Consider the following 12,177-nt stretch of genomic DNA (forward strand, 5'->3'; position numbering starts at 1 on the left):
CATTCCCCTTCTCTCTCGCTCTTAAGTGACCTGAACTCCAATCCCTCTGCAGCCTCCTGAGGGCTTCTTTTCCTTTAATATGAATGAGAGTTACCAGGCAAGTTTATTAAAATGCAGATTCTGGCCGGGTGTAGTGGCTCACGCCTGTAATCCCAACACTTTGGGAGGCTGAGGCGGGCAGATCACAAGGTCAAGAGATCAAGACCATTTTGGCCAACGTGGTGAAACCCCGTCTCTACTAAAAGTACCAAAAAAATTAGCTGGGCGTGGTGGCGCTCACCTGTCGTCCCAGCTACTCTGAAGGCTGAGGCAGGAGAATTGCTTGAACCCAGGAGGCAGAGGTTGCAGTGAGTCGAGATCGCGCTACTGCACTCCAGCCTGGGTGACAGAGCGAGACTCTGTCTAAAAAAAAAAAAAGAAAGAAAGAAAAAAGAAAATGCAGATTCTGACTCAGGAGGCCTGGAGTAGCCCGAGGCTCTGCATTTTTAACGAGCTTCCAGGGGATATTGGCCATGTGGGTTTGCCAGCCACATTCTGAGGAGCAGAGGTTCGTGGCAGTGCAGAGTGGCATAATGACAGGCATCAATGTGATTGCTTCAGAGATGCCCCAGTGTTCCCGGAGGGAACCGAGGGTCGGGCTGCTTATTCTCGAGGCCTAGTAACGAGCTGCAGATGAACTGGGAAAGAAGAGAGTTTATTTCTGTAGCCAGACCAACTTAAAATTACAAAGATTTCCATTTCTTATATACCTTCTAAGCTATATGTCTATGTGTACATGTGCATTCATCTAAAGTTCACCATCTAAGTGGTTAACTTCTTCTACTATAAATAAGGTCTGAGTTTTGAAGACCTTTCTCTGGAACCTCAGTAAATTTACTTAACCTAGATGGGTCCAGATGCGGGGTGATTACCCTTATCTTGTCTCCTGCTAAATCATGGAGGTTTGAGGAGTTCCTTTAGACCACCCCCAACCTGCCCCCCCACCCAGTAAAACTTGTTTATGGAGGTCTAAGGAGTTTCTTCAGACCCCCAGTAAAACCTGTTTAATCATACATGGGTCCTGTTAAGAATTCCTTCAATATCGTGTCATGCTTCAAGGCCCAGGAAAGGCCTAGGCCAAACTCTTGGTGGGCTTTGTTACATTCCAGCCTTTGTATAAGGAGACTGGCTCTATCCACTTTTAATATTTAACCTAACCACTCAGTCAGTGCTGAAACAGTTGTCATGGAGGCTGGCCTGTTCAGCTGTTACTGAGACCTGGCCTGCCACACCAGGACTCAGAATCAGAAGCCCTAGATTCAGATTCCGGCTCCACCACTTTCAAGCTTTATGGCCTGATCAAGCTAACGCCAGCCAGTCTCTCACAGCCTCAGTTTTCTCAGCAGCAACTTAAGGATAATTGTGCCTAGGACACAATGACTATTCTCGGCACAAAATTAGATGATGTGTATGGCATCAAATTCAATGCCTTGCCATAGAAAGTGCTTGGTTATGCTTTTTAGGAAATGTGAGACGCATAAAATGGCAATGTGAATACTAGAGGTGGACACCTGGAGCTACTTCTAGTTCCTCATGGAAATGACCTGTGGAATCATTTTCTAAACTTCCTTCTAAACTTCTACAACTTCATTAAAATTACCAGGACACTGTGAAAAACGCGAACTCTTGAGACCTGTCATCTCCCAGATCCTGAACTCGAATCTCTGTGGAGGAGAGGGGCTTACATTTTTAACAAGTGCTCAGAAGGATTCTTGAGATCAGGCATGTTTGAAACACTGGCCTACAGAATATAAAAATATGGAAAAACCTGCCTTCATTCTGGAAACTAGGGAAAGGTACCCTCTGTCTGTCTGAAACAGCAGCATTTTTCTGATAGATAATCACAAAGATGGGGCCAAAGGCAGCCTAGAAAGATAGCTCCAACACTTTGGTGAAAGATGGAAGAAGGAGAAAGTGGGGAAGGCCAGTCACCAAACAGACCGCCACAAAGCCCTTAACTCAGACTGCGGGCAGGCCTGGAGGGGCCTCCAGGCTCCCATCCTAGGGATATCTGCACTCCTGGAAGGCAGGGAGTGGGGCTTCCTGCTTGGCAACAGGAAACCACATGCACTGAAACCCTCATCTGGGGTCTCCTTCTCCTGAGAGGATGAATATAGGGAGGAAAATCAGCAGGATCACGAAGACATTACAATGATGTGCACACCAAAATTGAACATAAGAATTCCCTTCCCTCTAGCAATTCCACTTCTGGGAATTTATGCCAAGGAAACAGTCAAGCCATGGGACAAAATTGAATGCATTCAGATGTTCAATGCACTACTGTTTATAACACTGAAAATTTTGAAACAACAGGAGAATGGTTAAATCAATGAGAACTGAAAAGGATTTAGGCAGGCAAAGAGTGAGAGGTGGCAAGCTTCAGGAGGGCTTGGCAAACACAAAGTCTTCCCATGAGAAAGCAGTGGACCTGTGTGATTGGAGCACAGGATGGGGAGGTAGGTTGGCATGAGAGGAGTGAAGGTGAGAGGGAGGCCAATTAGACAGGCCCTCACAGACCATGGCAAGATGCATGAATGCTATTGGAGGGCATTGACGAGTTCCAAGCATGGGAGCAGAACAATTGGATTTATTCTAAGAAGCTGATTATGGCTGTTCATCAGAGAGAGGAATGTACAGGAAGCAAGAGCAGAGGCGAAAAGGCCAATGAGAGGCTACTGCAGTGGTACAAGTGGAATGATGGTGGTAAAGAGGCAGAGAAGCAAGTGGACAAGAGACTGGCTTGGAGATAGAACTAACAGGACTTGCTGTTGTGTTGGCCATAAGTGGCAAGGAAAAGATGACTTCCAGGATTTGATCTTTAGAAATTGGGTGGCTGGGAGTGACATTATTAAAATGAGGGAGGCTGGGGTAGAAAGACAGGATTGAGGAGTGGAAACAAGAATTCCATTTTTAACATGTTGAATTTTTTTTTTTTTTTTAATACAGACAGGGTCTCACTATGCTGCCCAACTGGTATTAAAATCCTGGGCTCAAGTATTCCTCCCACCTCAGCCTCCCAAAGTGCTGGGATTACAGGCGTGAGACATCACGCCTGCCCTGAACATGTTAAGTTTTAACTGCCTAAGAGACATCCAATCAGAGATGTCAAGCAAGTAGTTGGATTTGTAAGTCTGGAGCTCAGAGAAGACATAAATTCAGGAGGTATCAGCCCACAGAACATTTTTTTTTTAATTTTATTTTTATTTATTATTATTATTATTATACTTTAAGTTCTAGGGTACATGTGCATAACGTGCAGGTTTGTTACATATGTATACTCGTGCCATGTTGCTGTGCTGCACCCATCAATTCGTCAGCACCCATCAACTCGTCATTTACATCAGGTATAACTCCCAGTGCAATCCCTCCCCATGATAGGCCCTGGTGTGTGATGTTCCCCTTCCTGAGTCCAAGTGATCTCATTGTCCACAGAACATTTTTAAAGCTATGAATGAATGAGTTTCTTTAGGAATGTATAGAGAAGAGGGCCAAGAAGAAATCCATGTGGAACACTAAAAACGCCAGTTTTGAAGAAGTATGTCTGGCATGACATCATTTTGTTTAAAAAATAAAGCCCCAAAATTTCATCATAACAAATGCAGAAGATACCTGCATAAATAAATATTCATCTGTTTATGGTGGTTATCTCTGGATAGGTGGGAGCAAAACGTTCATCGACACCCGTGAAAGTCAGGTCAGTGACCAAGAACCTTTTTGCACCTGGTCTTTCCCAGATGGCTGCTTAAGGGGTCCAGGAGGAGGAGCCTGGAAGTCATGGTGCCCTATTTGATGATGAACCTATGAGAAGCCACTCTTCATTCGCTACCCAAGGGAGTAGGAGGAATGGGAGGGCTTTCATTTTCTCAGTTGTATATTTCTGTCAACGTTTAAGCTTTTATAAAGAACATCATTATTACTTTTTTTTTTTTTTTTTTTTAGTAGAGATGGGGCCAGGATGGTCTCGATCTCCTGACCTCGTGATCCGCCCGTCTCGGCCTCCCAAAGTGCTGGGATTACAGGCTTGAGCCACCGCGCCTGGCCTTACTTTTCTATATAGAGAAAAAGCAATAAATGAGCTTATTTTAAATGGTGGCATCCACTGTTGGCAAAGCCGCTGTGCAGTGGAAACATGCATCTCTTTGGAGAAAATGTGAATTGGTACAACTTTCTGAAATGACATTTGAATGAATTTGAATGAATTTCATGCAAATGAAATTTTATGTCAAGCTCCTTAAAATGTTCATATCTTTTCACATTCAGGCACCTATCCTAGGGAAATAATCAGAGATGGGTGTTAGGAACCATGGAAAGATTTCAATAGTTTTAAAATAACAGCTTGCCCTGAGTCCATGAACCTACAAATGCCCCCAACTTGGCTGGGTCCAGCCATCCCTTATCCCCATAACATCTTTAAGGGAGCTGTACACACAAGGAACAAGGAATGTATGGGACACCAAATGACCACTGACGATTCCCTACCTCATGGCTACACCTTTGCCCGCAGAACTCCATGGAGTGGGTGCTTCTTAGCCCAAGGCCCCAGGGAAGTTTCTCCCAAGTCCAGTTTCTGGATGAATACACATGAGATGGTGAGGTGGCCGAGTCCATCCTGGAAGACTGGGTCTCCTTGCGTGGTGGAGAGGAGAACATCAGAGACAGGGACCATACTCAAATGCACCAACTTTAAATAACTGGGTTTGGTACCATGGCATGTCACCCCATTCCACCCCAACCACCATAATAAAAATGTATTATTAGACTCTAGCGGAGGCCGACTCACCCTGAAACAAACACAATGGGACTTTCTGGTGCCTCGCCTGTCCAGGCCTCCTCCTTGCCCCTGAGCCTAGTATTGCATTCATTCATATGCTTTTATTCCTTTCTTAAAGGGGGTCTCTAAAACTGCGTAAGTCTCCAGTCCCAGCCGACTAGGATGTTCTTGCTTTCAGAAATTTGAGATGGGAAATAAGAAAATAATCAAGCCGTTGGTAGTAGGAGCTGCAGCTGTCTGAAAGGAGGGATCATGAGGGACCCTGAGGAGAGCAGAGCAATGAGCAAGCCAGAGATTTGTTTCAGCTGACCTTGTGAGAAATCACTAGGCCGGGAGAGTGAAAAGGAGGATGCAAGTGCTGGCAGAGCTGCGGTGTTGCAGGGAGGAGTGAATGAGTGAGTGTGATGATGCATAACTGCCTGAGCATGCACTCTGCACGGTGACTGCTTGCTGAACTTTGTCGGTATAGTTATTGTTAGCATTGCTGATATTACTGTAAAGGTCCATGCACTCTATTTGCTGGGGTCCTTGGAGCCTGGTTCTGCTCTGGATGAAATGGCCAGGGAAGTCCAATACTGCAGCTCTGAGTACACTCCCTGAGTGGTACAGAAACTGCAGAAATTGACCCTCCTCCACTTCACACCTACACCGCAATAGGGAGACCATGGGACAAAACGCTTATTGACGCCCATGAAAGTTAGGTCTGTGCCCAAGAACGCTTTTCCACCCGGTCTTTCCCAGATGGCTGCTTGAAGGGCTCAGGAGGAGGAGCCTGCAAGTCATGGTACCCGATTTGATGATGAACCTATGAGAAGCCACTTGCATTTGCTACCCCAGGCCACCCACACTGCATTCTTTGTTTCCACTGCTAGTTTACAACATCTTTCTATTCTACTGCCAGGGAGGAAAAAAGGTGTTCCACAAAACTGCCCAAGAGGACATACCTAGGAGGAGAGTCTGACATCAGCAGGGATCTTTGTGGTGCCCTTTCAAACCCTTGCCTCACTAACTACCCTGCAGGACACAGCCAGCTCCATCCATATTGGAGTTTCACCCTTAATTAAACTTTAATTCACTCATGCCTTGTCCTTATGGCTACATGCTGCTGGGAATCAGTGCCACAGCAACTTGGACCCAGGCCAGGGCCTTGCAGAAGAACACCCAGAGGCATCACCAAGTAAAAATAGACTTTCCTGACTATTAAATCCAACGCTGTACTCAGAGAACCAACAAGAGTGCTCCCAAGGAGAGCTGTGATCTGCCTACAGGCAGAGAATGGATGATTTCAGTAATCTCCCCCCTCCTCTCCCTGCCCCAACTACCACTTACACAGGGAGACTCAAACAAACTGGAATTATACAATTACTCATTTAAATTCATCTTATTTCCAATAAGAAGTCATCAGGGTAAGCATGAGAAAACCAAGAACTTCCAACCACTCACATATATGAAGTCCCAACTCGGTGCCAGGCATGGTGGGGAAATGAGATGAAATCAGCTTTCTGTAGACATTGTCAGGGCCCCGCCCACTGTGCACCTGGCAGTCACCTACAGTTTCCACAGGCCTGCAGCTTCCTACCCTACACATCTGCATGTCTCTGACAGGCCCGTCTCTGGCTGTGGGCCCGTGCAGCAAGTCAGCAGGACTGCCTGGAAGTGCCAGAGACTTAATGCTCCAGGAGTGGTTCCAGTGAGGGACAGGAGCTGGTAGACAAACACCCCAGCGTCCTCAACTACTGGTTCTACTTCTTCTCTCAGAAGGTCCCTCAGGAGGGAGGCCTAGGTGCCTGCCCTAGCCTCCGGCTCATTAATTCACCTTGTATTGTCTTTCATTCTTCTCTGACTCACTTCCCTTCTCTCTCACCAAGCTTTTACGAATCACTTTTCAAATAAACTACTTGCACCCAATCCTAGTCTCAGTGTCTACTTTTGGAGGAACACTAACAAAGACACAATTTTAGTCTTAACCTTGATGATGACACTTACAAGTTAACTTTAATAAAAGTGAAGGCCTAAAACTCAAATATCCATAAGCCAAAAGCCAATGTGATCAAGTATCTACAGGTCCAAATCTACAAATATCTACAAGTCAAACCCAAGCGGGGCCTAAGTGGCCCTGGAGAGCAGGTATCCTCTTTGGGAGGCAGCTACTAGTCTACTCAAGAGGATGTTTCCATGCAAGAAGGTGGGGCTAGTATTGTTAGAGCTTCCAATTTTAAAAGAGAGGCTGGAATTCTGCATTTTTATATGGACTGTCCCAATTTTCAAATGTTGCAATCAACTCAAAAATTTGAAAGAACTAGGAAGCCCAAGAGAAATCCATTCATGGACAAGAGCACGTCCACAGTCCCCAGTTTGTGACCTCTGGTTTCACTGGATTTAATTATCCGGCAACCACTGTTGACCCTTCCCAGGGCAATTTACATTGAGTAGTGAGGCCAGAAGGCATATTGTGGAGAGCTGAGAAAAGAACTGGAAGTGAGAAAATAGAGAAAACCAGTGTAGATGATTCTTTTCAGAACAGAGATAGAGTAGTAGATATTGAAGTCAAATAAATATTTTAATTCTTAAAGTTTGGGCATTCAAAAATACTTTTAAACAAAGAGGAAAGATCAAGGATTAAAGAAAAAGATGAAGACAGTGGAGAGACAGGGACTAATAAATTGAGTAAAGTCCCAAAGTGAAGGCAAGAACAGACATGCTAGCTGTGGGACTGGCCTTCAACATGAGGAAAGCCTACCATTCTCTGAAATGTGGGGCAGAAGATACATGACACACTAAGGTAAAGAATCTCTAAAGTATCCTAAGGCAGAGCAGCTCATTTAAAAATAAAATGGTCGGGCACAGTAGCTCACTCCTGTAATCCCAGCACTTTGGGAGACCAAGGCAGGTGAATCATTTGAGGTCAGGAGTTCAAGACCAGCTTGGCCAACATGGTGAGACCCCACCTCTACTAAAAATACAAAAATTCGCCAGGCATGGTGGTGCACACCTGTAATCCCAGCTACTTGCAAGGCTGAGGCAGGAGAATGGCTTGAATCCTAGAGGCGGAGGTTGCAGTGAGCCAAGATTGTGCCACTGCACTCCAGCCTGGACAACAGAGTGAAACTCTGTCTCAAAAAAAAAAATTGACTAGGTATTTTTATTTTTATTTTATTATCTAATTATGGAATTAATACATGTTTATTTTGGAAATGTTGGAAAATATAGAAAATAATAAAGATGGAATTAAACATTTCCTGTTATTCTACATCCTAGAGAGAACTGTTGCTGGAAAAGGGATATTGATTCCAGACCCCAAGAGAGGGTTCTTAGATCTCACACAGGAAGGAATTCAAGGCACATCACAGAGTACAGTAAGAAGAGATATTGAAATTATCGAAAGCTACTCAGTTACAGAGTAGGGCATCCTCAGAAAGCAAGAGGAAGACTGCCTTGTCTTTGTTTTAAAGTTTTTCTTATATAGGGTCTAGTCTACATAAAAGCAAAGCTAAGGTATGTCTATGTGCAGGTGGGCTGAGAGCATGACAAAATTTATTATTCTGTTGATTTAAAGAAAACTATCCTTCTATAATACCAGCAGTTTGGTAGGCCAAGGCAGGAGAATTGCTTGAACCCAGGAGTTTGAGACCAGCCTGGGCAACATAGTGAGACCCTGTCGAAAGAAAGCAAGGAAGGAAGGAAGGAAAAGGAAGGAAGGAAGGAAGGAAGGAAGGAAGGAAGGAAGGAAGGAAAATAAAATGATCCTTGACATTTTAGTGTACAAGTACATCAAAGCATAACTGTAATTATCTTGAAAGCATATATTGTTATGGGTATTGGGACATCTGGACTTTCGAGTGTGTCCTTGCAGGTATCTTTAAACTGTTTCCTCAGTGGTAAATATTTTATGACTATATATCATGATCCATAAGGAATGTGCCTTGTTAGTCCCAAGAGGGAGTTGATATTAAAGTGATGTTACTCTGGCTCTCCTGGGCTCCTGTTTCCCTAAAAGAACCACTGCTGGTATTTGTGACTATATCTTTTTCATTCAAAGTGGGATTATACTACACATACTGCTTCGTAAACTGATTTTTTAATTTTGTGACATATCATGGACATTTCCCCATACCATTAGATATTCTTTTAAGATATGACTAGTTACAGTCACATCGTATTTTCCAAAGATACCCACATTCACATATCTGCTCTCCTTACAGTGTGACATTCACATGCCTCCATCAAGAAGTGAGGTCTTTGTTTCCTCCCTTTGAACCTGGCCAGAATTTGGAACTGACACAGTCAATAGAATGTGGCATAAGTGATGCTGTGTGCCTTCCAAGGCTAGTTCATAAAGACAACATGGTTCTTTTTTTTATTTTTTGTTTTTTGCCCTTGGAACCAAACTACATTTGTGAGGAAGTCGGGTCTATATGGAAAGGCCATATGTGAATGTTCCAGCTGACTGACCCACTTGGGTTTCTAGCTCATACCAGCGTCTGCCAATATGTGAGCAAACAAGTCTTCCAAGATAGCAGACTTCAGGTCTTCCAGTTAAAGCCTCAGGCATTACAGAGTAGAGATAGACCATCCCCACTCCCTGCTGCCTGAGTTCCTGCTCACAAATTCCATGAGAGATAGTAAGTGATCATTGCTAGAGAAACAAAGCAGTATTGCATTTCATGGATATATCACAATGTTACCCTTTTGGGGGGCTCTAGATTGTCTCTAATTTTCTGCTATTATAAATAATACTGAATGAACCTCCATGTAGCTGATTCTTCGTTTAATTAACATCTCTTTCCTAAGAATAAACGTATAGATGAGCAATAATTAGGTCAAAGGATATGATCATGTTAAAGGCTTCGGAAACGCATTGCTCAATGGCTTTCTACAATTGCTGAATCAATTTACATTCTCACAATTAGCGTATGAGAGTGTGTGAAAGCATTCAGTGAGTTATTCTTAGTCACTGACCTCTGACAACTTTACATTTCTTTTCCTCAAACTGTCATCCCCACCCCATGTTGGTTAATTTTTGAGGCTTGTGATTCTGGAGATTGGCAACGAATTAGTGGATACCATGTTGGGAGTTGTTCAGGGCAAGGAATAGATGGAAACTGCTGGTGGGTGGTCGTGGGGTTAGACAGCTTTGCTCAGAGCAGGGGTCCAAGGAGGGCTATCAAAGTTGATCACACCACAAACCATAGGCTCCTCCTACCCGGCTTGGATGGCCCCTGGGATAGAAGCTCCAACTGCAGTGCTAAGCCCAGGAAATACACCTGTCCCTGCTGTGCTCCTTAAGAGGGTTGATAATAGAGGTAGGGATACCCATTCTTGTCATTTGTTGTTTTTGTTGAGATAAAATTCACATATCATAACATGAGCCGTTTAAAGGAAACAGTTCAGTGGCATTAATATCACAATATTGTACAACCACTGCATCAATCTAGTTTCAAAACACTTTCATTGCCCCAAAGGGAACCCCCATACCCATTAGGCAGTTACTCCCCATGCCCTTCCTTCCAGCCCCTAGCAACCACCAATCTGTTTTCTGTCTCTATGAATTGATCTATTCTGGGTATTTCATACACACAGAATCATGCAATATGTGACCTTTTGTGCCTGGCTTTTGAGGTTCATCCACATTGTGCATGTATACATCCTTCCTTTCTCCTATTATTTCTGAATGATATTCCATTGTATGGATATACCACAATTTGTTTATCCATTCATGATCATTTATGAACATTTAGGTTGTTTCTTTCTAATATTTTTAACCAAAACATGTGCATTAGAACTTTCCCACAGATAGCCTTTTTTTTTTTTTTTTTTTGAGATGGAGTCTTGCTCTGTTGCCCAGGCTGGAGTGCAGTGGCGTAATCTCGGCTCACTGCAGCTCTGCCTCCCAGGTTCATGCCATTCTCCTGCCTCAGCCTCCGGAGTAGCTGGAACTACAGGCACCTGCCACCACGCCCGATTAATTTTTTGTATTTTTAGTAGAGACGGGGTTTCACCCTGTTAGCCAGGATGGTCTCAATCTCCTGACCTTGTGGTCCGCCCTCCTCGGCCTCCAAAGTGCTGGGATTACAGGCGTGAGCCACCGCGCCCGGCCACAGATAGCCATTTTTGTCACTTTTCTGGTCAAATCTTCACAATAAGTTCTTAGACTCAATTATTATTATTATTATTATTTGAGATGGTGTTGTCACCCAGGCTGGAGTGCAGTGGCACGATCTCGGCTAACTGCAACCTCTGCCTCCTGGGTTCAGGCAATTCTGCCTCAGCCTCCTGAGTAGCTGGGACTATAGGCGTGCGCCACCATGGCCATCTAATTTTTATATTTTTAGTAGAGACAGAGTTTCACCATGTTGGCCAGGCTGGTCTCAAACTCCTAACCTCAGGTGATCCATCCACCTCAGCCTCCCAAAGTGCTGGGATTACAGGCATGAGCCACTGCTCCCGGCCTCTTAGACTCAATTATTAAGGAATATTCATCACTCTATAACTCATCCCTGAAAATCACTTGATTCCTTAATGAAGCCCTTCTTTAACTCGACTTGGAATCAATTTCTCTCGTTTACTTTAAAAGCAAAACAAAAACCTTTCCACTGAGTCTATCAGGCAACTTTACAGGAACTCAAAACAGTTTTTGATAGCATAGGCCTTAGAAGAAGATATTCGAATGGAGTTGAGACAAACCAGATTGTCCTGGAAGGCACTTCTGATTTCTCTAGTGAAATCTGGGCCAAAGAAATGGTCACTAACACTCTCCTTTGTACTTCCACATAGTTTAATACATTAAGCACTCAACTAAAAAGGGAGAAGAAGCCAGGCGTTTGAGTGTTAGGGCAAAGAAGACAAAGAAAGAATCAGCGGCACCAACTTTCTCTACCCAGTCTGTTTTTCCACCGCAGGACTCTTGTTATGACGAACAATGTACGTAGTGTGAAGAGGACAGGATTTTGATATCCCTCTTTACCTGTAACGAAACTGCTGCCGCCCTGTTCTTCATGTTCAATGGTTGGATCCTTGTGGGAACTCAGTGGGCTATGGCTGACACATTAGAATTGAGGGGTTGTGGCTCATTCACTGCATTGTCTCCTAAGCCTTACTCCAGTGGGAGGCTAAATGGAGTTGGCTCCACTAGTTTATCTTACTTAGGGAGAAAAGTTCATTAAAGCTTTTTTACGACCAAATCTCACAGACCAGTTCTAGGTTTTTATGTTTTGGGGCTGATTTTCCTTTTCTTGATCTATTTAACAATTTAAACCAAATCTACCTAAGTACATTCAATATAACTCCTACTTCTTTTTCTCTGAGGTAAACATAAGAAAGGTTGCTTCAGGATGCAGTATTTTCTGGTCCCAGAGGTCAAGTAGAAT

General features: G+C 43.9%; 1 protein-coding gene across 32 annotated transcripts in view; it reads left to right on the forward strand.

The window, feature by feature from the left end:
- RPL14 (ribosomal protein L14) overlaps positions 1–12,177 on the forward strand; it is a 575,215-nt gene that overhangs the window by 444,978 nt on the left and 118,060 nt on the right. The gene's annotated exons all lie outside the window — the stretch shown is intronic.

Source organism: Macaca thibetana, chromosome 2 (assembly GCF_024542745.1).
Source record: "Macaca thibetana thibetana isolate TM-01 chromosome 2, ASM2454274v1, whole genome shotgun sequence".
Classification (NCBI taxonomy): domain Eukaryota; kingdom Metazoa; phylum Chordata; class Mammalia; order Primates; family Cercopithecidae; genus Macaca; species Macaca thibetana.